The sequence below is a fragment of the Diachasma alloeum genome, unplaced genomic scaffold, assembly GCF_001412515.2.
Source record: "Diachasma alloeum isolate Michigan unplaced genomic scaffold, Dall2.0 Dall_scaffold_00210, whole genome shotgun sequence".
NCBI lineage: Eukaryota > Metazoa > Arthropoda > Insecta > Hymenoptera > Braconidae > Diachasma > Diachasma alloeum.
In genome coordinates this window covers 1,710,965-1,732,260 of record NW_021680375.1, presented here as the reverse complement: position 1 = coordinate 1,732,260, position 21,296 = coordinate 1,710,965, and positions in this window count along the sequence as shown.

Genomic DNA, 21,296 nt, shown 5'->3' with positions numbered 1-21,296 from the left:
TAATCTTATTCAATTTAATAAAATGAAATAAACAATGAACCACAGATGATAGAAGGAAATTATGTGCAAAATAACCATTCGGAAGCACATTGGTAATTTATTAGCAAAAATAACTATCCGATACGCAATACAAGAGTAATTTCTCACTTTTTTTATATAGCCCTTCCCTATGGGCGTATGTAAATATGCATCAATCAACAATTATCTCACAATTATGTCGCGAAATAGCTGGATTTCCGATCGACGTTACGTCCCAAAATTCGCATGCTAGGTTGACCCACACATTTTCCTCGCTCACGCTCCCCCTCCTGCCCCACCAATTACCATAGAGCCCACCTGAAAAAAGATCAACATTAAAATACGCATTCGACACATATCCGAACAGTTCTACGAGAATAAGTGAACGAGTCTCGCCGAAATATTCATACCGTTACGTGACTCTGAAAGGACCTTGAGAGACAAAAGACAGGACACGTGGATGAATACAAGAAGTGTCCCAACTATTTCCATCCGTAGCATCTCTACTCTCATAGTCTCGTAATCCCCCGTTCCCCGTGATTATCATCGCATTTGGAGCAAGAAGATCCGTAATCTAAATCATCTTATACATTCCAATCATATTTATAACACCGGCTTAAAGTGGATAATTTCCGTGTAACATCTCAGGTGAGGAAGTGGGAAACATCTCCTACCAGAGAATGACGTTAACATTCTTCAAAGCGCATGAAACTGTGATTAATTTGAGAGATGTTGAATGAGTTTATCCTCTACTGGTGAAATACTCCCGGATAAACGGATTACAGAGAAATCGACGAGAACAGGAACAATAATTCAATATGGCGACGGGAATTTCCCATCGTCATGACGTTGAATACAGCAAAAATAAAGCAGTCGATTAATTGGGAATTGCTCTCGATAAATTATTGTCAACGGGGGGAAATAAAATGGAAAATACAGCAATCTAAGTTTTCCAATCTCATCGGTTGTCGTTATCTCTACTCTGAAGTTACTGAACATTGAGAAGTAAAAGGAAGTGCGATGGAAGTTGTTCAAAAGTTTCTGTGGTCTCGCGAGTAAAAGAAGAATAAGAAGTATACAATGGACATAATCTTTTCTTGCCGAACCCTCTTTGCAGAAATTGATCGTGCCGACAGTGTAAAATGGTGAATGCAAAGAGATGCAAAACCGCACAGGAGGATACAGGATGTGTAAATTCCAATGTATACATCGACCAGGAAATCAATGAAGAATCTCGATAGTAGTTTGAAATAATTCATTTTAGGACAAAATATAAATTCATACGTTATGTTCATTGAGGTATTTATGGCGAGGTGGGCATGTAGGAGGTGAGGCGGAGGGGAATCTATTGTTCTCTCGCAGAAAACCAGTCGCTGAATACAAAAAACGACATTTCAACTACAAATTTTCAATCTAGACCATTTTTGTGTTCGGAGTATTTTTTTAATAACTTTTCTATTTTTTCCTAAATATTTTAAGCCTTCTTTTATTTTTCTAGCTAGTCTTTTGGATAATTGGAAAATAATTAATATGGATAGAAAAAGTGACGTCTCGTCGTTCGAGGTACAAGTTGGCAGCACTGATTCACTCAGCTGCTGTGTTCCTTCCCATAGCGAAATGTATCCTCACAACTCCATTCGTATTTGCCGCGCTTCTCCCTCTACGATTCCTAACCTCGACATTGTCGCTATTCCAAATTGCGCACGCAAAATTCCCATTTTTCATGAGATTTTTAATTTTTAATTATTCTTTCTCAACAATTCTCTTAGACCACCGGATTTTTTTTTTTATGTTCTTCCATGAAAGCTTCACCCAAGTGCGAAATTTAAGGAAAATGGCGATTTGTTTTCTATTTTTGATCATAAGAAAATCACGTCATTGCACCATCACCCTTTTTAGGATTGAATTTTGGATAATGACATCTTGATTTGATCTCGATTCGGAATGACTGAGATTCTTTAGAAAGGCGTTAGACCATCAGACATTTATCATAACAGCATTAGCATCCGTTAGTCGGTTCGAATCTTGGGATTGATATCTGAATCAATTATCTGGAGGTGGTGCCGCGTATTAGAAAATTTTCGAATGAAATCCGTATCAATACCTCTGTCATTTTTTCCCCATCTAAATTGAATGAGTGAGAAAAAAAAGATAGTACCACTTGGCTTAATTCAAATGCATTAAAAATCCGATATTAGATTAGAGGTGCACCGTTGGCCATGCTCGGGCAATGTGTCTCGCATATTTCCGTCACGCTTGAACGATCATCGGTCTCTACGGCACCACAACTATTCTTCGGATTATTCCGAGCTGCGAGGTAATCCATGAAGAACTTCTTTCCATGGACAACACGAAATCCTGCGAAAAAAATGTAAAAAAAAGGGAGATCACTTACAGATATTTCGATACCAAAAAAATTCCAGTCCGACTTGGGTTTTTTGTTTCCTCAGACGGAATTGACTGTTCCGTTACTTCTGATACCTCTGTGGCTATTTTTTTTGGGTAAACCCGTGAAATAGGCGCAGACGCGTGTGTGACGGAATGCCTGGGAGAATCTTTGGGTATATGGGTGCACATTCGAATCATAATATCATTCCAATAAGTTCTCCAAGAATACCATTAATACATTATTCTATTATTTATAGTGATAAATGAGTGATGAATTTTTATTTAAAAAAGTGCGTAAATAGTGCATAATTACAATTTGGCGAGAGGTTTTTCATACATTGAAGATCGATCACATATGTCTAAAAACGAATAATTAGTATAAAAAAATTGATTGTTGTGCGTTTGCTCTGCAGACGCTTAATAGTATATTTCGTAACGAGTGCAAAAAAGTGTTTTTTGGCGAGTGGGAGGTTTATATCACGAGCCGAAGGCGAGTGATATAATCCCACGAGCTAAAAAACATTTTTTCACGAGTTACGAACAATATTTTTCATCACAATGTGGCGGAAATTGGACTTTTAGGCACGCGGAGCGTGCCGAAAAGTTCACTTTTCGTCACAGCGTGATGAAAAATATTTAAAATAGGCCAGCCTTAAAATTTTTCAAGAAATGTGTTCAACAAACAATTGCGGGCTAGGTTTTTGAAATTCGACTCCTACACAGGCACAATGTTAGAAAATTTTGTCTGAAATTTCCGATACAGTTTTTAGAAATTTTTATCGAATTTAATTATGTACCACTGAAATTTGAAGGAATTTCATCATTGAAAATTCAGAATTCCATGGAAAAATCAAAGGGAACTGTAAATTTCAGCTCCATTTTTCTCTGAAATATATTCTTGAATTTTCAGGACAGTAACACTGAATGCAATTTAAGATTCCACTGAAAATTCAATATAATTTGGCACTGAATATTCATATTAGATTGGAAATTCAAATAAATTAAGGGACTCTCGTGTTCATTCTGCTTGAAATTCTAGAATTTTTCTGAATTTTCAGTGAAACCTTAAATTTCAGGATTTTTTCCCCCTCAATCGCCTTTAGTGTGACTGTCCTGAAAATTAGTAGTCGAAATTTCAAAAGTAGTAGAAATTTCATTTTTGCTTCCGAATGGAAGCATTGCAATCGTTCGATTTTCACTTCTTCTAATTTTGCTTGGAAATGATGCAGAATGGTCTGAAACGTAAAAATACGAAGTTTGGGGACCATGTCTGTGCGTGACACTGTCCAGTCGGTGGTCGTTTTTTCGTAAATTTGTTAAAAGGGAAAAATCATTCCAAAAAGTTTGAAATTTTTTCAGTTAATTGGTATAACTTGAGACTAACTCCATGCCAAACTTCAGCTTGTTTTTTCCAACGGTGTAATTTTGTTTTTTTTTAACTGAAAAATTACAGCATTTATATTATATATAATAAAAATTCATGTTCTTTTCTATTTTATATTATGTAATATTTGATGACACAACGACGAAAACGAGAATTAACTTGAAAAAAGAAAATAGGGGAAACATTTTTCCAAGGAACAATTTTCTGAGGACGATTTTCAGGAGAATATTTTTAGAGAGAAAAAGGAATGAGACTAATAACGCATAACGTGACTAATTATTAATTTTTAGACAAATAATCGATCGTCAATCCATGAGAAATCTCACTTCCATAGCCCGCGAATTTTAAAACCCATAGTCCTCTCTTCTTAAGGGGAGAGTAAGTAGTAGTTGAAGATCGATTATGTATATCTAAAAACGAATAATTAATGCAAAAAAATTAATTGTTTAGGTATCATTTACCCCGCAGACGCTTAAAATGTAAAAAATAGTCCAGGGCCTCCAATTTTTGGGCTAGACAGGTTTCTTTTTTTTCAAAATTTTTGAAAAAAATGTGTGGAATAATAATTACGAATAATTTTTTTGAAATTCAACTCCTATACAGCCAATTTCGTTTTGTTTATAATAAAAATTTGCACTCTTCATGTAAAATAGGCGGAAGAATTTTCTTACAATATTTAAAATATATTCTAGAATTTTTCAGAAATATTTTTGCGGCTATTTTACATGAATGGTGCAATTTTTCATTAAAAAATAAAAAAATTAGCTATGTAGGAGTTGAATTTCAAAAAACTAATTGGTAATTATTATTGTACACATTTTTCCAAAAATTTTGAAAAAAAGAAACCTCTGTAGCTTAAAAAGTGGAGGCCCTAGACTATTTTTGACATTTTAGGCGTCTGCGGGGCAAACTAACACTAAACAATTAATCTTTTTGCACTAATTATTCATTTTTAGAAAAACATAATGGATTTTCAATGCATCCAAATCTCAGTCCAACAGCCCGCGAATTTTAAAAATTAAAACCCGTAGTAATCTCCTCTTAATTAATTTCCGCCAAAAATACATAAATAATTTGACTTGTCTTCTTCAGGGTTCGAGGACCACGAAATGTATCCCGATAACGGAACGTAGTCGGAAATTGTTGGTGTTGGAAACAAATGCCCTCCTCCAATACACATTTGGCCATTAAACGGTTGAGGATCGTTCTTCCTGGTTTGTTGTCGTTGATGGTACGAAATAAAAAAACATGAAAAAACCATGCATGAAAAAAAACCATAATAAGAAAGAGAGGTAAAGGAAACGAGACACTCACACGATTATAATAAAATCGCAGTTTGCTCTTCCTTCGAAGTTGTGGATGTTCCCACCGAGAGAGTGGGGGGACCGCACTGTAAGGTTTCGTCCGTCTGTTGCCAGGGTCAATGTGTGGTTCCTCAATGTCTTAATCATCGTGGTTCTTAAAGTGCCGGAGTGAACCCTGTAACGTACACTCCAGCCAGCACTTGCCGTTAATGGATTGTGATTTTTATCAAATGTATGATGATGAATGTAATTGGTCATTCATTTTGGTGCAATAAAATTACGGTTAATGTACAGTTGTGGCGGGTTGTCTATTGATTTTTATACATTTTTCTTTCACTTAGGTCCTCATAACGGACCAGTGTAAACATCTAAGCTTCTGAATTGGAGTTCGTTGGAGATTAATGTCTCGGAATACATCTGGACATTCATTTCCTTTTCATTTAAGAAAGGATATTTTTGTAGCGCTCCACATCTTTGTGACGTCACGGGGTATTGATAAACAGGATTTTGGAGTAGGCAGGGGAAATCAGGATAATTTGGATCAATATTTAATTTAAAATTAAAATTAAATATTGATCCAATGTTGGCAGCCAACATTGCCCGATGTAAACAATTTTGACCTTTCCCTGAATATTGATTTCAAAATATTTTTTTTCAACAACAGATGATGCAATCATTCTTATTCGGTAAGATGGCGAACGTGGTCAAGCATATTTTAAATCACAATTACATTCATTTAAACAATCATTTCTTGCTTCCGCATGGAAGCTTCAAAATCGTTCAAATTTATGTTTTGAAGTTTTTGTATTATTTTTTTTTGTATTGTTCTTCAATTGTTCGCTAAAGAATGGATGGAATTAAATCTTTTTCTATTCAAATGTTCCTGAATTGTCAAGATGAACGAGAAATTTAGTGAACGCTTTCATTTGAAATTGCATTCAAACTCACATCGAAAATTCAGATGACGCTGTAACTGAAATTTCAAGACATTTCTAACGGTGCACGTAAAATAGAAGGACTGGTTTATGTTTCCAATAAACAATGGCAAGTTGAAATGAAAACCAGACCTAACCCTCATCCACTCCCATGCATTCTGACAGCTTAGCCCGCGGACGAGATGGATTGAAATTACCCGAAATCATGATACATTGTTACGGTCGTGATTACAATACGAGAGGCATTCCTGCCTCTTGGGTGATCCAATACAATTCCGAATGACTGACGGCTTGCGTACGCATTATTCATATTTTTATAACTGCCCACCATCATTTCATTCAGTTAGCTTCCAATCATGGATGTCAACGAAATTTTCCAAAACCGACGCCTAATTATCTTCGACTGTTACATAATAAACCCTCTTATAAACTGAAATTTAGAGTTATGGGTTTGCACACACATCTGGACATACATACACAATTTCTAAAAACATCGTATCTTCACATTTCATGATATATTAATCAGTAGCAAAGTGGTAAACCGGTTTAAGTCGACTCATCTCCCAATTAGTTTTTGGGGAATATTTCCGAATCTAACGGAGATAGCGAAATTTTCGTAATTACATTTGTTGTAGCTCTCAATCGGCTTTACAAAAAAGGTCATAATAAAAAAATTTCCATCTCCCTTAGATTCCAAGATATGTATTGAAGACTGGTCAATAGTCAAAATTGACTTATACTGTTCTACCACTTCGCTACTGATATACATTTTTTTACGGCCTTTTGAGTCCTCATTTCGTCACTCTATCCAACCTTATGTATGCGCCTGTGGATTCTACACTGTACCGCATTCGCACTCCTATAGAACATAGGAGTAGCATGGGAAACCACAGGAAACCCATGCCGGTACAGGTGGTTACTCTATTAGCAACCTCCCGCTCGCCGGAGCCTTCCGTTGAAAAATTCGGTTCCACGGGGAATCGAACTCACAACCTTTCACACACTAGACTTGCGTCTAGCCCACTCGGCCACCGGCGTCGGTTTTTTCATCATATTCTACATCATTTCCAGGCAAAATTAGGAGGTCGCCAAAATCAACGATTACAAAGCTTCCATTCGAAAGAAAAAAAAAGACAAAGACAAGTTATGAACTCAAAGATTTTACGAACTTATGAGCTGTCATCGCAATTTCAGAAAATGGTAATGTTACATCGTCCAAACCATTCTTACTGAATGTAGCCAATCTATTCCCTGATTCATATGCCCGAAAGAGAGATGACGAAATTGTTAAAGATTTAGTTGATAGTAAGTAGGAAGGAGCTTCCGATCTAGGATTCAGACTCGATGTCTTCAACGGCAGCTGCACTGAGAAAAACAATTGCTTTTGCCAAGTATATTCACTTGCCACAAGTAAATGTGTATAAATATCTGCATAAGACATGTGTAAATTATCTCATAGTTAGTAAATATACTTCGTGAAAGAAATTTTATTTTCTCAGTGTGTTCAAGGGATTCTGGACGATCAATGTTATCTCTGATTAATTTAATCACAAACAAAATTGATGCTACTCTGCGGCTACCGCTCAGGGGAAGAACCTGAGAAGAAATTGTTCATCCGCTAGAAATAATTCATTTCCTTCAACCACTTTAGACCTTATGTTATTTGAAAAAATACTATAATTTTCTAGGCACTGCAATTCATGAACCAAAATCAACTCAATGAATTCAAATCGTTCCGGATTACTTCGCTCAGTGAGTCACTGACAAAAAAGCGTCGCGCTGCGGTGTTTCCCTCATATGTTGAGCAAACAAGGGCCAACCCCAATTGGCAGAGTCAATATTGTGGAATAATTATCGATCGCAATAACCCAACTACCTCCATTCCACTCTCGCTGTCTCCACCCTCTTTCGTGAAAGTCGGAATGAGTCACTGTGTAATCAGTGGAGGGGACGGCACATCCTAACGGCAAGCGCCGAGAGTGGGGGAAACGCTCCTCACGGAAGAGGGCTAAGGTCAACAGTCGGGCATGCTGTTAGTGAGGCTATGTCCCGGACAAAAATGATACCGCACCCTACTATCATCCTTCCTCCCCTACTGCAGATCCTGCTCATCATAATTGAGGATTTCCATCTAAGATAACAACAGTTGAATGAGGCTTGAATCTACTGAGAAAAAAGGGATCTGCTGCATCGACCGGCTGTATTGACAATGCAATGTGGAGAGGAAGACGGATACACACGCAATCGTAGGGAGATGCGAAAGAATCGTACAAAAAAATGAAGAAAAAAAAGGAAAATACAAGGAGGCGTTAACAGGCAGGTTGTACCGCACCTATTAAGTCGGCATTCGAAATCGCATGTAACCCGTTGGCGTGCCTTTGGCTTCCGCAATTAGAGTCCAACGACCCCAACTGTATTTGCCACACGTGAAATAAAAGTGAAGGTGAGGGGACATAACCGGGGAAGAGGGTGAGCTGAATTGTTGACGATTGGTTTCGTAATTTCGGCTGGACCACTAAGAGGTAAGAATTTTTTAAAAATATATGGAAAAAAATTACGTGAGAAGATGGCAGAGACAAGGTCTGTCGATGGTCTCATGTTGGGGTATAAATAGAACTTGTTTTCAAACGACAACGAAAGACATCAGCCCAAGACTTCTTCTTCATTCGAGCCGTTTCCATTCCCTTCCTCTTCTTCAGGATCTCAGCGCGTCTTTCCTTCTGCTCCTCTTCGGTTCTTGTGCCGGTATGGGTAACCTGTTATTTCAGGTTTAAGAATTGACGCTGTCTTTCTTGCTTTTTTTTCCGCGCTTTTTTTTCTTCTATGGGTACCTGGGGAAAACCGAGGGGTTAGGTATTCTACTACGTATGACTTTTTTCCGGTACCCCATATTGAACTTCCGAGAAAATCACGGGGCTTGATGCTGGGCTTCCTGCGATTCACATCAGCCTTTTCCGTTTCATCACATCGAGGATTTACTGATTGTTAACTCACTGTTTTATTCTGAAAATAGAGATTTCAGGTATTTTGGGCTATTTGGTCGAAATAGGCGATGGTTGACTTTGATAATAAATAGTATGAAGTGAATTCAACTTATTTATTTGAATTTCCAATCTAATATGAATATTCAGTGTCAAAATGCATAGAATTCTCTGAGAAATCTGAAATTTCATAATTTTTTTTCGCCTAAATTCTGTCCAGTGTCACTATCCTGAAAATCCAAAAATATATTTACCAAAATTTTCTGGTTTTCTATTCATTTTCAGGGACAAACGGAACGGAAATTTACAGTTCAGTTTGATTTTTCCATGAAATTCTGAATTTTCAATGACAAGATTTCCTGAAATTCTAGTGCAGTAGGAACATGATAAAAATTCTCGGAATTTCGCATGGAAAAGTCTAACAAAATTTTTTAACAGTGTGGGCTGTCGAAAAAATCGGAAAAAATTGAGAGTTTTGTTAACCCCCCAATCGTAGAAAAAATGGAGATCAATTTCTAAAAGGATGAGGGTCAACAGTTGACTCATTTGGCATGCAATACCTCAGATTGTTCACAACATTCATTGAAGAAATCCTCCAAAAAATTGCATTCAATAATGAAAAATCCAAAAAAGTATGGAGATGTCAAGATTTTCGGGAAAACTGAAATCTCGCACGAAAAAAAGTTGTTAATTTGAACGAAGTACTTGGATATCCTTAATCGTCGTTTTTGCAGAAATTCCGTACGGAACAAGCCTGCAAATATTCGCGAGAAAAAAAATGCTAAACGACAATGAAGAATGTATCCAGTTCTTGACCTTGAAAAACTGAATACCTGTCACCAAATTTGTCACTCGTAACGGCATATTGACTCATGTTTTGTTGAGTGTGCGTTGGCGTAACTTGTGGCTATTAGAAGTCGAATAAATTGAGCCGAAAAATATGTATATCATGTCACCACGTGCAGCTCCTTCAACAAATCTTTCCGTTTAAATCTTGGCTACTGCCAGTTACTTGTTCACGAGTTCTAGCGGGATATATTTTTTTTTTCATCCTATTGCGCGCCGACATTTGCGGAGTGAGATAGAGCACGCGCCAGTTTGAAATACCAGATGTTGAGGGAGAGGGAGATTTCGACGTCGAATTTCCGGGAATCTAGGTGAATGGATGTGGATCATTGGGTTAAGGTAAAGTTTTGCCGGAGTAAAAAGTGATGAGAGTAAAACTGCTTCTCAGTTTGGTATCACTTGTAAATCGTTTTGTAGCATATGCTGGCAATTTATAGCCCCTAAATTTCGCATTAACTTCTAATGCTCCTTCAGATGCGGTGCATTGGTGGAAGACACATGGAATCGTTGAAGTTTTTGCTCCAGAGATACCCCTTTGCTACTTCAATATTTTTTTTAAATTGACCGGAACAACGGGTGAATAGAATTTTGAAGAATTATTCTCTTTGAGAAGCGTCTAAAGGAGATAATTATTGTTGGGAGGACGTGATTAGTTAGTAGACGAAAAACCCGGAGATATATTCATTTGAATGTGGAATTATAATAAAATATCAGACGCATCCGCGTACACCAATCAGAGTCGAGCTAATAAAATTGGCGGGAAAATCTTGCCATCTAATTGGTTATACGGATGTCTCCGTGCGCATTCTGTTCCATGGGAACTCACCCTACGCAATTCTGTACGTGGGCGCGACTCCTTTATTTTCCCTCCCTAGGTTAAAAATATACCATGTGATGCTCATTAGACGATAGTCGGATCTTTGTTCCCGAAAGGAGATTTTTTTTCTTCAAAATTCCTCTGAAGGAAAAAATGGTAACATCATTTATGATAAATATATTATTTATCAATGAAATATATTTTATTCTGTAATATATAATAAAATGAATAATAGTGATTAATAATAATGTTACTTTATATAATTTGAGTAGTGATACCGCGAGAAACGAGAGGCATTACGAGACAAGTTGAGACGAGAGACTGCAAGAGAATCTTTCGACTCTCGACGAAACGAGAGAATAAATATCTCTCGTATGTGGACACGAGACGAGAAATTGTCATTTCTTGTCTTGTCTTGTCTCGCGACATCACTAAATTTCAGACGTCCATTTCTCCGGAAATTTATGGACAGTTCTAGAAAGTTCAAGAGAGGAATGGTACAGAATCCTCTGGAAAATTTGTGAATCACCTGAAGAACTCTTCAATTTCTAGATGCAGAGTGTTTCAGAAGACTCCGGATTGTTCTAGAAATTTTTAGAAATTGCACGATTAATCCAGAAGCTAAGGCTTCGGAAAATCATGGAAGGTTCTAGAAAGTTATGAAGAACCCCAGACCGATGGAGGAGTTTTCTATTAGGAAATTTCTACATTCATTTTACCATAAAATGACGTAAAAATTACTTTACGAAATTGAATTTTTACGGATGTTTCAGGTAATTACATAAATTTGCGATGTCCGTTGTTCTGAGAAATCATAGAATATTCTATAAAGTTATAGAACGGTCTAGATCGCTACAGAATCTTCTAAAAAATTTGAAAATTTTTGGTAAAATCTTTAGGATCATTCGTTCTTCATGAAAATTATTGAATGTTCTAGAAAATTCAGAGCTAGAAGTAGAAAGATCCAGAGTTACACAGAATCTTCCGGTGAATTCGGAAATTATCTAGAAAGCTCTCCATTTCTCCAAACTTTGATCATTCTTTCTAGGATATCCCAAACCTTTCTGAAGCCCCTAAAAATTTATAAAAACTTATAAAAACTTCTCGATTGCACCGTTAGAAATTTCTTGAAATTTCAGTCACAATGTCATCTGAATTTACAATGTTGTGAGTTTAAATTTAATTTCAGATGAAAACGTTCATTAAATTTCTCATTCACCTTGAAAATTCAAGAAAATTGGGTTTTTCATGTTGAAGAATCATTAATTTTCAATGAAAGCTTGAATTTCCAAACTCATCGTGAAAATTGAACATCACGTACAATTCAATTTTCAATAGATTGAAAATTCAGAGAAGTTCTTGCCTAATTTTTCAAAAATTTCAAGGTTTTTCAGTACCGTATGGACCTGAAAATCAAGAATTACTTGAATATTCAAGAAATTAACTAATTCGTCAATGAAGAATTCTGCGGAAATTTCATGTAACTTTGTCGTTGTTAAAAATTTCAATCTTTTTCACTTGAAATTTCAAGAGTAATTTTCGCACAGTGTGATTTGAGAGATTACCAACGAGAGCCTTTCATTATTGATACACTGCCTGGGTGCTTCATCAGTATTTGAGAAAATTCAAGAATTTTCTAGCATTTATCTTCTCAATGTCAATTTTAATGACAAAAATTGGACCGCCGTAAGGCTAAACACACTAGTGATGATAACTTCTCATGTGACGAAGGGCAATCATAATTTTTTTTTTCTAAATGCCTTTCTAAACTTCAGATCGGCCTATTTTAAAGGGTCATTCTTCTCTTAATCTCCTAACTAGTCATTTGATGCAGGAAACTCTAGATCTGTCAGGTGTCATTGATTCGTCTCCACGCATTCGGAATGTGAAGTTTGTGTTAATCTTTATAAAACCATTGAACTCCGTGTAACAAGGTAACTTATCCATTGACTTTTCTAATCTGGAGAGAAAAACGGGATTAGAGATATTGTAAAGACCCATTCTGTGTCCTAGAGTCTTAGACACTTTAATTTGACCTCAGGAATGCATTAGGATGAAGTACGATAACGAAGTTTTTTGGGTCACTCGACACCTACTGCAATCATAATTTGGTCTTTTTGAGATTATTTTGGGCCTCAGATCGGCTTATCCGAAAGGGTCATTCTTCTCTTAATCCTCTAACTGATGCGGCGAGGTCTAAATCTGTCAGCTGTCATCGATTCGTATCCATTCATTTAGAAATGTGGAGTTGATGGAAATTCCCATATAATCACTTAACCACACTGTTAAAAAACGATTGAAATTTCATGAATAGTCGACTAGTAATTTTCGGGAAAGTGGTATCGAATGCGATTTAGAGGGGCTACTCACTCCATAATTGAGTGACATCATGATTTCGAAATAAAGTCGGTTTCGAGTGATTTCAGTGATTTCAGTAAAAAAGATTTCGGTGATTTCATGATTTCATTAATTCGAAATCAGCGATTTTACAAAAAATGAAGTCATTGAAATCGGGATGAATAAAGTTAGAAAATAATAGAAGTGGGGGAGGGATAAAATGAATCGCGTTAAATTATAAAAATCAAAACTGGCTCATATTTATTATGAGATACATATTTATTATGAGAATTATTCCCCTTTGCTTGTAATTCTCATAAAAAATATGGTTTTTCAATGTGTGCGACTGATAATGGCAAACACGCATAAGTGTGGAGTCACGCCCCTTTTGTCGTTGAAAATTGAGGATGTACGCCTTTTTTGCTTTCAAAAAGGGGGTTTTTGGCACTTACGCTCCTTTGGCTATACGGCGACGATATTATTAAATTTTCAGTGATATTTTGATAGAAAATTCAACTAAGTTGGAGAATTTTCGTCTTCCTATTGCTCAAAAATTCGGAATTTCATTAAACCTTTAGTGGTCTGGGAAAATTTTCTAACTTTTCTCAGTCAAATCCAATTCAATATCACTCTCTTGAAAATGACTACTAAACTGTGCATTAAATTTTTTGCCATTAGAGTAAGCTCTCGTTTTAATCACATATATGGGGTATTGAGGAAGTGAATTCCAAGAATGCGAGTGTATTGTCCGATCCCCACTCCAACTCAAATCTCTAGGAATCTCAAGAAGAAAAAAATTCGAACCACATAGGACTTGAAGGAAAAAATACCCCATGATTTACATCTCACGGTGAAAAATAAATTACTCTTGCCAAAGGAATCATTTTCTTGGGAGAAGAATTTATTTTTATAGTCCATCTCCAAATATTACAATTATGTTGAATTATGAGATGATTGTGTTACATACGGTCTTGAATAAACACAAAATAATTTGGAATAAATTTAAATGTTAATAATTGGCAACGGAGTTCATTCAAGGTCGTATGTAGCATAATCATCCCATAATTCAACATGATTGTAATATTTGGAGATGGATTTGGACCACGTGGGAATGACTACCCTAGAGAAATACGCTCCTAAAAAAATTAATTCTTCTCCGAAGGAACTGATTCCTTGGCAAATAGTATGTTTCGATCCGAGTGCATAAAAGTGTTTTGAGGGGTAGCGAGTGCTGCCCTCCCAAGGGTCAAAGAACACTTTTCCCACGACTGTCAAATCTTATTTTTCATAACAATGTGTGGAAAGTGGGATTTTGTGCAATCGGAGCGTGCGTAAAATAGAACTTTTCGCACAAGTGATGAAATTAGAATTTTTCGTCACTGTGGCAAAGAAGAGAACATATTCGCCAGAAAAATTTATTTCGACACAGTGATGAAGCATATTTTTGTTACCACCTTCGTGAGCGACTTTTTAGAACGCCTATCGTGCGTCAGAAACGAGGCTTCACGAACTGAGTGACCAAAAAGTGTTTTTTGACCCGTGGGAGGTCACAATGGTTGAAGAACACTTTTTCCACGAGTATGGAACCATATTTTTCGTGTAAAAAGCGGAATTTTGCGCACGTGGAGTGTGCGTAAAATTACACTTTACGTACAGGTAATGAAATAGGTATTTTCATCTCGGTTTGTTTGTATTTTCATCTCATTTTATTCTCGGTTGCACCCTCTCACCGAATGATAAACACAATTTTTCTTCACCCTGTCCGTAAACGGTGTTTAACGGATACGAAGTGTCCATAAAATATCGTTTTACGGACAATGTGATGAAAAAGTGTTTTTTGACCCGTGGGAGTTGTGTAGTGCTCGCTGAAGGGGAGCGTCTTATTGGTCAAAGAACACTTTCCCACGAGTGTCGAACCTTATTTTTCATCACAATATACGAAAAGTGGACTTCACTTTATGCACAAGTGATGAAAAGTAATTTTTTTCTCAGTGCATAGAGCGAAGCTAAGAAAGATTGAAGAATGCCTTGATCGCCAAAAAAATCGGCGATATGAGGTAAAGTTCGACTGTAACCAGAGTCCACTGCAGTGCTGGAAATGAAGAGTTGTTGGTTCGACAAGTCAGACCTCGTACGATGTCATACCAGCCGCGTAAAGCATTACTATCTCCAAGAGCAATGAAATATTCCAAATTATAAACAGATCAACCTGTCATCACAAGTTCAGTGACCTCCACTTATCTCGCCACCAAGAGCGGATGTTCTCCTCACTTTCCTCCGTCTTTTGTCTTCCTCTAACCGTCATCAAAGAGAGCAGTGACACCTTAAATACAGCGATCTCAACGAAAGCCTGTCACACAACACAAACGCAAAGTTCTATGAATTCTTCCACGAATTCATGCGAAAAGGGGATCATCATTAAGAATTCTAAAGGGATGAAACAACGATGACTATGATGAACGTTAGACACAACTCTGTCACCAATGCCGTTGAAGAAAAGGAGTCAACTATGGATAAAGAATAATACCGCCTAGAGAGACTATGTTTATACACCAGATGAAAAAGACAGAGAGAGAGAGAGAGAGAAAGGACACGAAGAGTAAACCGATTCGCTTTGCCGGTAGAATGATTTGTCGAGCACATCAAGGACACCGTTATCGTTTCTAGGCACAACATACGGGGACCATGGACTCTGGCTTACGAGACAGAGTCAGCGGGATCACTCGGTTAACCGGTGCGCAAACTCACGGATTTTCCTTCATCCAACAAAATCATCGGAACAAACAAAACAAATCAACACAATTTCACATTACAAACATTTTTTAATATTCAATGTGGGACGTGTCTAACCGATGTAGACACATGACTTCATAAAACTGTATGTAAGTACCTCCTGGTCAATGAAGGGAAAAAAAACGGAAAAACGCTGTGAGCAAAAAAATCAGTAAAGTTAAAAGCCTATAAATCTTGTCATGGCAGAGTGTACCGGCGCATATACATTCTCATACCATCGAATCAAAGGATGAGTCGAGAGAACGATATAAAAAAGAAATTGTTGTTAAGCATAGGAAAATAGGAAAAAAATGACAACTGAATACCTGCAATCGGGATGACGTCATGACGGGTCATCAGTCGTGTACCTCTTGAAAACGGAAATACTGAGTGACATCATACAGCGATCAGAAGAGTCTCTGACACCACATCAGGACGCCATCGGGCGTAGGGGAGTTCCGATTCGTTACCGCGGTAGATAGCGATCTCAGGTAGATGTTCAGTTTTTTTTCTCATAACTCTTTTTATCTCCTCCTCCTTTATCTTCTTTTTATTATAGCACATTTGAGTCTTCTATAATCGCTTGCGGCGTGACGATGACTAAACACCGAAGATCCTGATGGTGGAATAAGAGACCACTACTAGAAAGTGACGCTGAAAAGGAAAAAAAAATCATGGAATTTGCAAAAATGGAGGGAAAAAATGGGCTGGGAAAAAAAAACAATGGAAAGACCGGGGGATAAATTCTCATAGTCCTACAAATAAACGGTGGTTTTAAAGGCAAAAGATATGGTATGAGGGCATTCGAGGAATCAACGATTCCCAGAAGAGTGAGGCCAACCCTTACAGGATTGATCCTTGGATGTTAGCCGACAGTAGTGATCTTGGCATTGAGGAGGATAAAGAAGCATTTGCTGCGTGAGTTGTTATATGACCTACCGAAAAAGGGCAGCACAGTTGTCTGTTTTATGGTGCCAATCTTTATCGTCTTCCTAACCTATTCAATTCTTCGTGGTCTTGGCTGGTAAATTCTCATGAAACATCTGAAACAAATCTCGGTGTTATTATACAGAGAGATTTTGCCTGGTTTTTGAACCGAGATTGAGGAACGATGCGAAAAAGTACAGGATGGTCTCCGTCTGATATAACCCCTTGAAGGTCTTCGTAATCTGTTTTCATGGCATCGTCAACACCACTTTTAAATCGCAATTATCTTTATGCTAGTATGGGTACGCCTTTACAATGAATAGATCAATAATTACGAATTTAGTGTGATTTGTTTATTCTCCACTTAAGGTTTATTTTTGAACTCTTTTGCTTCCGCGTGGTAGCTTTGTAGCGGGCGGACTGGGCCGATGACTTCAGAATAGTCACTACAAAAAAAGACGAAATCTCGGCTCTTACTTGAGTAGAAATTTGTGGACGTCCGCATGAAAAGGGACCATTTTGTCGATATGGTGTTATGTATACTCTGATAATATTGATAACATTCCGCACATTTTGAGCCCAAAATGATCTTCATGGGGTCAAAAATGACGTCGTTGGAGAAGATGGAAAAAACAATTTAACATTGGTGCAAATGGGAGTTGCTGACACAAAAACGTGAATATCTCGGAAACTAGAATCGACAAAGTGGTCCCTTTTCATGTGGATGTCCACATTTTGTAAACTTATCATTATTTACCGATCAGGTGCAACTGACATGGTCACAAGTGACATAGGTTACAAGTAGATTGTAACCCATCGAAAACTCACATGATTATTTATTCACCTCATTATTATTAATAATTTGTCAGTGATGAATAACTCATTAATTGCTGTGGCAAAGCATGCCCAATGATAAGAATCGATTTAGTGAGTGGTCACCCATCCAATTCCGAACCTTACTCGATGTTACGTAACTTCGGTGATCGTCTGTTGTGGTGAAGTCCAAGTCCGCTATTCTATAATTCTTGAGAGTGTACATATTCATTTGGATATTCCACATAAGGCGAAGATGCGAACGTTGATTCCAACTATTTAAGCGGCGAGCTATTCAGAACTCTCAAAAGTATGTGGAAAAAGTGAAAACTGAAAAAAAAATTTTTCACCCGGAGCCAAAGGGTCAGATCGTGAATTTTTTCAGGGAGAAAATCGGTCAAAGGGTCACAAGGGTGACGAGGCCCAAAGTGTCAGATCTTGGATTTTTCCAGGGGGAAAGTCGACTTTCGCCAAAATCGATTTTTTTAGCCGAGTGAACATTGATTCCAACTATTTAAGCGACGGGCTATTCAGAACTCTCAAAAGTATGTGGAAAAAGTGAAAACTGAAAAAGGTCTTTTTTTAAGATTTTCAAAGGGTCAGATTTTCCGTTTTTCCCGGGGGAAAGTCGACTTTCGCCAAAATCTAATTTTTTTGCCGGGTGAACGTTGATTCCTACCATTTAAGCGACGTGCTATTCAAAACTCTCAAAAGTATGTGGAAAAAGTGAAAAGTGAAAAAAAATTTTTCGTGTCGCGCAGCGCCACGAAAATGGCGTTTTTCAGGTCCCTCGATACGAAAATTAATATACACACCTCGCCATGGAAAACATATCACCCTCCCTCACGTGCTTGCCATCCTCGCCTTCGGCTCGGAAGGCAATCTTGCACATGGGGGACGGTGATCTGTTTTCCAAGACTCGGGCATGTAATGTACTAATTTTCACCAGGGGCCACAGGGTCAGATTTTCTGTTTTTACTTGGAAGAAGGGTCAGATTTGTTAACAATTTAATTTTTGTCCAAATGACAATGCATGCAAGCGGAGGGACAAGAGTGGCTGGAATAGATCCTGCAACCTTCTCCCCTTATTGGGTAAAAATTTGAAGCCTCCACATACATGCATCTCCCCTCCACCCTCTCGTGAAATGTCGATTTTCGAGATTAAAAAAAAACAATAATTGCATTTTTTATTTCAATAACGCATGAGTAAACAGGGATATGAACCCAGATTAAATATAGGCCCATAGAATTACGGGGACCGGCAAGGATTTGGAAAGACTGAATACAAGTCCTGCTTACACCTAACAAGTGCTGAAATGGGACATAACCAGAGGTAGAAAGGTCTCGGAAGCCTTTGGGAAGAGGCTTCCCAAGACCTATCCAGTTCCGAACGGAAAGACCTAAGTAGAACTTGTCAGGTCCAATTATTCGACTCGGGCTGCAGCCCCTCCTCGTTGCGAATTTCGAAAGTCCATTGTATTGTGACGAGCTTAGTCGTCTAATGATCATTCAGAGGTTCAAACATCGTTTTGTTGAATCAATACGTCAACAGCTCCTTCGGTATTTTCTTTACGGTCACGTCCTTGCCTCGGGCAAAGATCTGATGTATTTATAGACGATGATACCTCCAGTTCCGTCTCTCATTTTCTTCATCTTTTCACTTCAAGCGCTTCCTCATTTATCATCACAGGAACCATTTCTCCATAAATATGATCGGTACAGTAATGGGAAGGAGAAGTAAATTAAGTAAAAAATACATGTTTAATCTTGAACTCTATCGCCACGGGAGAAAATATTGATTGAGATGCCGTCAAATGCTTTTACTTGATCGACACGTCCCGGTATACTGATACGACCGGTAACTATATAACACCAAAACGATTATATCTTTAACGGTTCAATATCTCTGCCTCGTAAAGTACGATCCAGTTACATGATTAATATCAGATCCAAATGTGCAAGTATTGACATGAATCTGTACGGTATGCATATGGATAAACAACGGGAAGAATTATTTGTCGTAATAAATTTCGAGGGTAAGAGGATCTTTGATTTTCTTCCGGTGTTAATTATCAGGGGAGGGAGATTGGTATTATGATGAAATTGAAGATCTTATGTCATGGAGGTTGCTAGACAGAGAATGATAATATTGTATCGATTACAGGGATGCGAAATAACGTCGCGTTGGGCCGATATTGGTTGCCAAGCGTCGGCCGATGATCGGCACCCATGACCCACCCAATACTAATTTTTAATTGTTGAAAAAATTAATAAATACATTATTTTTTCATAATTTAATTTATATTCTTCGGCTGATCCTTCTAAAGAAACCGATAACTGCTGATAATGATGAGTGAAAGGTTGGACTCGTCGGGACTCGATCCTGGAACCTTCGGGTTGCTAGTCCTTGACTTTGCCCACTCGACCACCGTAGAATTGTTAGTTACGAAGAAGTTTATCGGCTATATGAATGAAATATTGTATTCTTATTTGATTCTCTGGTTTTCTTTTATTATGAAACTCAATATAGATACAGTAAACAGCCTATTTATTAATAATCAACAAATAATGAGTTTACAGCGTTCCCAAGAATGGAAGTGGATGAATTTGTGTTTACTAATATGGAAAATGCAGATATTTTTTCTCCTAGATGATTTGTAGAAATCGAGAATTTTTCATCCTCCTAATCATTTTCCCCGTTTGACCGTTATCATAATTTGACCCTTATAAGCGTTTGACCCTTGAGGTCTCCAGTTTGAACCTTATATGGACCCTATGATCGTTTGACCCTTAGCATCTGTTTACGCGGGTTCCTGTATGATCCATTCCATCCCTGATCATTCGATCTATTATAAGAACCTCCAACCCTTACAAGTAATTTTGCTATTACCCTTATTTGACCCTTATGACCCTTGTGAGTGTGTGGCCTGTTGGATTATTGCGCTCGGTTTTCCTTCTAGACAGTGACCTTAATGAGGGTTTGACCCTTGGAATCGGTTGACTTGCCTTTCCTGTTTGACCCTTATCAAGTCTCGGCGTCCCAGGTTTATCCACTTATTGGCTGACACTTGAAATTCGACGAATAGCGAATTGACGTGCAACCGACATTTGGCCGTGAAAGGATCGTGGAGACTTGGCATGCCATTCTAGGCCGACGATTGACTGATTCCACAGCATCAGTAATTCCGAAGAATCTTGAATGTGGAGTGAAATTTCCAGTTGGAAAATTCCGTGGAATATTCGGTTTGAAAATAGTGTGAAATTTTCAGATGAAGATTATGGGGAAAACTTTGATAAAAAATTGTTGTGGAGTTTTGGCTCAGCCGGCGCTCGAACCGTTCAATTTAAAATGAATGCTGTCTAAAATCATATTTATGCGTCGATCTCAATTGTTCGACCATTCCCAATGAAAGTAATGACACTTAATGTAATCTATTCGATTACATCACTGTGATAGTTTCAATAAGCCTGACATAAAACCTTATGACCCTAAGACCTTACTTGCTATACAGCGACCTTAAATAAAATTGAAAAAGATATGACAAGACGAATTTTAAAGGCTTCCACAGAAATGTTTATTGGAATCAATTGTAAAGAGAATTAGTCAATTTGAATTCAATTGCCTCTAACTATTGCTGACTCGAGACATCATCGTTATTAAATGATCATAAAACGATAATCAATGGGTAATTGAACCTGCATTATTGACTACTACATGCATTCCATCATGAGGAAAAAAAGAGTTATGATAAATCTGCTGAAGTGAAGGAAAAA